General features: G+C 62.8%; 1 long non-coding RNA gene across 1 annotated transcript; it reads left to right on the forward strand.

The window, feature by feature from the left end:
- Positions 1 to 404: 404 nt before the first annotated feature.
- On the forward strand, positions 405 to 3,026 carry LOC141964695 (uncharacterized). The gene is made up of 3 exons (XR_012634374.1): positions 405 to 948; positions 1,298 to 1,445; positions 2,858 to 3,026. It is a non-coding gene; the product is annotated as an uncharacterized LOC141964695 (long non-coding RNA).
- Positions 3,027 to 4,739: the final 1,713 nt, after the last annotated feature.

Raw genomic sequence — 4,739 nt, forward strand, 5'->3', positions numbered from 1 at the left:
CGCTGCCCGGAGCCGCGCGGGGCTGCGCTCGGCCGGGCTTCCGGGTGCGCGGGCGGCGCGGCGGGAGCCGTAGTCACGTGCAGGGGGCTTCCGGTCGGCCATGTTGGCTCCCCGGGGCACGCCGGGAGCTGCAGTTTCTGCGCTCTCGGTTCCCCGCAGCTGCGGCGCTGGCGGGCGCGCGCGGCACGGCACAGCCCTCGGTACCGGCGCGGCCCGAGACGCGGTTTTGTGGCGGTTTCCCGCGGGCTGCCCGCGGCTCCCCGAGACGCGGTGTGCCCCCGGCCCGGGGGTGCGCATGCGCGGCGGCGGCGTCTCCCGGGAGTGCGCGTGCGCGGCGGAGGTGAGTGTTGGGGCTGCGGCCGGTCCGGTCCGCGGCAATAAGGGTCCCTGCCGCCTCCGTGCCCCCTCCCGAGGCCGCGCTGGGGCCGCGCGTGTCCGTTCCTGCCCCGGGGATGCCGCCGGCTGCGCCCAGCTCGGGCTGGCGTGGGGTGTCTCTGCCCGGCCTGGCGCTTCTCACGGCTCGGGGGCCAGAAGGGACGGGCGGAGCCGAGCCTTCCCGGCCGTGGGCAGCGGGGCGGGAGCCGCCGCGGCTGGAGCTGGAGGGGCCGGAGAAAGGGAAGGAAGGAGAACGTCAAGGGCATGTGGGCAGCAGCCGCCTCGCCCTGCAGGAGGAGAGCGCCTGCCTCTCCGGGTGAGCGAGGAGCCCTCTGCACAGTCCGCAGCGGGCCGGACCCAGGCGCGGAACGGCCGCGGAGCGAGCGAGCGAGCGAGGCTGCGTGTGTCGGAAGCCACGTCTTGTAAGAGCCGAGAGACACCCGCGTATTCTTTTAGGGGGAGGTCAGCCGGGCGAGTGGAGTTTCAGAAGAAGAGGAGGGGCAGGAGGAAGGAAGGAGAAAGAAGCATCTGACCTGTCCAGTTCTCCCGGCAGTGCCGGGAGCGAGAGCCGCGGTGAGTCCCGGGCCCTCGGGGCCCTGTCGCCCCCCTTGTATGTCCCAGTCCCTTCCCGCCCTTCTCTTTCCCATGCTGTGATTTTTTTTTTTCTTCTTCTCTATATCTTTTCTTTCTTTTCTTCTGCCTTGCTCCCCCTTTCTCTCTCACTTTCTCTCTCTTGTCTTGCTGCTCCCTTTTCTTTTTCTGTCTGCACTTCTGACTGCTTGTTCTGTACCTTTTGCATCACTCCTCAGTCCATTTCTCTCTCGATCCTTCCGTTCTGCTCCTCACTTCTCGGTTTCTCTCTCTTTGCTCTGTCCTACTCCTGCACGTAGTGTGTGATTGAATGAGGTTCTGTGTCTAGCAGGCCTCATCTCGTAAGAGCTGTGAGACACCTACATCTTCTCATAAGTGGAGGACAGCCAGGCACCTGGAGCTGTAGAAGAGGAAGGGAGAAGGCAAACAGAAGGAGGAGTCTGACCTGTCAAATTCTCCTGGCAGCGCGGAGAACTGCAGTAAGTCCCGAGCTCTTGGGCCCCTCTCATCCCTCTTGTGTGGCCTGGTCCCTCCCTGTCTTTCTCCTAGACTCCTCTCTTTCTGGTGCTGCTCAACTTTTTTTGCTCACCTGTATCTTCCGTCTTGCTTGGAGCATCTCCCTGTCCCCATCTTGTAGGTCTTCCCTTTCTCTGCCCTGTACCCTGCCGCTCTTGTTGCCTTTCTCCATCCCTCTCTGTCCAGCTCCCTGTTCCTATTGATGCCCCTTTCTTCTTCCTGCACCCGCTGCTATTCCCTGCGATCTCCATCTCTCTCTTTCCTGCTCCCTGTCCCCCGTTTTTCATTCCTACCTCCGTCCCTCATAGACTGTCTGGCCTTTTTCCTCGGTGTCTTTCTCTCTGGCTGACTCCCTTCTGCTGTTTTTCATTTCCTCCCTATCCATCTTGTTGCCCATCGCTCTTTTGTCTTCTCTCTCTCCATGTGTCGCTGTCTGTCTTCCAGTCACTGTTCTTTAATTCCTCCCTCTTCCCTGTAGCTTGCTGCTATTTTTTTTTTCCCTGTTCTCCATCATGCTCTGTCGGGTGCCCTGTCCCTGTTTATCAATTCCTCCCTCTGCCCTGCGGTCTGTCTCTTTTCACCATTTAATTTTTGCCTCGCTCTCTCTCTGTCTGGCTCCTTGTGCCGGGTTTGCGAATTCCTTCCTCTGTGCCCCGTACCCCCTGTGATCTTTGCTGCTTTGTGGCCTGTTTCTGGCTGGCGCTCTGTTACTATTCAGTAATTCCTCTCTCGATGCCTTGTAGTCTATTGCTTTTGTCTTTTCTCCATCTCTCTGTCTCTGTTTCCCCTGTTTTAGAATACACCCCCCCACCCCCACCCCCCTTCTTTCTGTATGCATCAGGATTAGTTTTTGGCTCCAGGTCTCTCTTTTTCTGTGTCTCTGTCCCTGTTTCCTAATTCTTCCTTCTCTGCCCTGTCACATGTAGCGATGTGATTTGTTTTGTGTTCCTTCCCATGGTTTGCTGTCCTGACTCCCCATCGCTGTTGCTTTTTCCTCCCTCTGTGCCCTGTTCTCTGGAGCTTTTTGGTCTTTCTTCCATCTTGCTTGGTCTAGCTCCCTGCTCCCCCCCTTTTTTTTTTTCCCCTCCATGTCTGTTGTGCCACCCATCCCAGCTTTTTTTTTTTCTGCATCTCTATGCTGCTCCTCGTCCTTCTTTGTTGGTTTCTGTCCTGCTCCTCCTCCTTCTTTCTGCTGCCTGTTTTCTTCTCTCCCTGCTGCTTTTTTTTCTGCATATCCACGCTGGGTTCCCTGTCCCCATCCTCTCACCGCCCCATTGCTCATCTCTTGTTTTCTCTCTACCCCTGTACTAGTCAGCTAGCTGCCACCTTTCTTCTGTCTTCTTGTGTCCTGCATCTTTCTCCTCATGTTTGGCAGTTTCCAGCTCTGCCCTGCAGCTTGTTGCTCCAGGAACCGACTGACTGTTCCCGGCTGGACTGAGGAGCGTGGCTCCGGGAACAAGCGCCAAGGTGTGCCAGGGGCAGGGGCAGCATTAGGGGCCCTGAGCCCCGGAGCAGACTCACTCCCTTCTGGGACTTGTTCTGTGTGTGACTGAATAAACACTTGCTGGCTGCCGGCTGCCTTTTGTGCTTCCTTTGCCCCAGGTGAGGGGCTGGGAGGTGTGATGATGCTCTGTGGGGGTGGGTGATGGCCTCCAGCTGTGGGCTGGGGCTGGAGGGGCCCCAGGTGTGGGCAGTGAGGCTGATGGCAGCGGCCCCTCCCTGTAAAGGGCTTGCTCCGGGTGGAGGGGCGGGTGCTGCTGTTAAGAGCAAGGCAGCCGTCGGAGGGGTCGGTGTCAACCAAGGGAGGAGCAGAGCAGTCGCTGAGCATTGCTGGGCCCTGGCTGCACCGAGGGAGAAGGTGAGTGGAGCCGTGCCATCAGCTGGCAGCTCCTGGGGAGGATGGCGGTGCCTGCAGGGTGGCAGCGTTGGAGGTGGTGGCAGGGGCTGCCCCGAGCCGGTGGTGAGGCTTCTGGGTGCACTGGTGGGGGTTCGGAGGGGTGAGCAACGGTGTTGCTGCAGGGTCAGAAAGCAGAGAAAACTGCCTCTCGCAACCCAGCGGGAGCTGTGGTCCTGGCGTGTGGGGTTTCTGGCCAGCCGCGTTGGTTCCCTGGGTCACGCTGGGATGCGGGGTCTTACAGCGCTTGGCGTGCAGGCGGCCGTGCCGCGTTGGCCAGCGCGTGCCAGGAGCTGTAGGTTCTGCAGACTCGGCTGCCAGGCAGCTGCACCGCTCGTGGGCGCCCGTAGCGCGGCGCAGTCCTCGCTACCGCCGCGGCCCCTGTGGCGCAGCACGAGGGATAGTTTTGTTGCCGCTTTCACGTGGATTCCCGGGGGCTTCCAGCTGCTCCCCGCCAAGCGTCGTGCCCGTTCCTCGAGAGCGTGTGCGCAGTGACGTGCCGCTCGGCCGCCGCTCGCGCGGGGGGTGGCGCTCGCCCGCGCTCACCACCGCTGCCTGGCAAACGCCACACGGTGCTGTCGGTGGGCGACACAGAGGTGGCCCCGTGCCCCACGCTGCCGCCCGCCAGCAACGTCAGTGCGATGCTCCGATGCCCGTGGGGGGGTGCGGCCACGCTCGGTGCCCCCTCCTGGTAAGGAAATGCCGCCGCCGCCCCACGTCACGCTGCCGGCGGGCGCTCGGTGCGCGAAGGGCAGGACTGCAGCGCCGGCCCCGCACAGGTGTGCGGCACCGCCAGAGCCGCCTTCCTGCTGCCGCAGCGTGAGGCTTGCTGGGCGTGATTCCTGGTGGTGGGCGAGGGCCGAGGCCGCCGGTGAGGCCAGCCCGCCCCTTTGGCAGGTGTGGGGGCCCCTCCTGCCCACTGGCCACACGGCAGCGGTGGGGCAGGAAGCTTCACACCGCCTGCTGTGTCAGGCCTCCGCTCTGCTGGAGGTGATCCGGGCCGGGGGAGCCCCAGGGAGTTACCCGAGAGCTGGGACAAAGGCAGAGGGGAAGAAGATGGGTGTCCCCCGGGGGTTGGTGCCGGGTGCCTCCCCAGCTTGCCAGAGCTCCCCTTGAGCTGGCACTGGCCTCGCCCGCACCGTGTCCTGGCCCCAGGTCTCGCACCTCTACCCTGAAGCCCGTCCCGTAGCCCCGGGTCACCCCCGAGCCCCGCGGGGATGGCGGCAAGCCGGCCCTTGGCGCCTCCGCAGGAGCCCCTGTGGAAGGGGGGCTCCGGCCAGGGGCGATCTACGGTAATAACGGCAGTCGCTTCACCTTCTCCCAGAGGCCTCACCGGGGCCGCGCTTGCCTGTTCCTTCCCTGG

Source organism: Athene noctua, chromosome 11 (assembly GCF_965140245.1).
Source record: "Athene noctua chromosome 11, bAthNoc1.hap1.1, whole genome shotgun sequence".
Taxonomy (NCBI): Eukaryota; Metazoa; Chordata; class Aves; order Strigiformes; family Strigidae; genus Athene; species Athene noctua.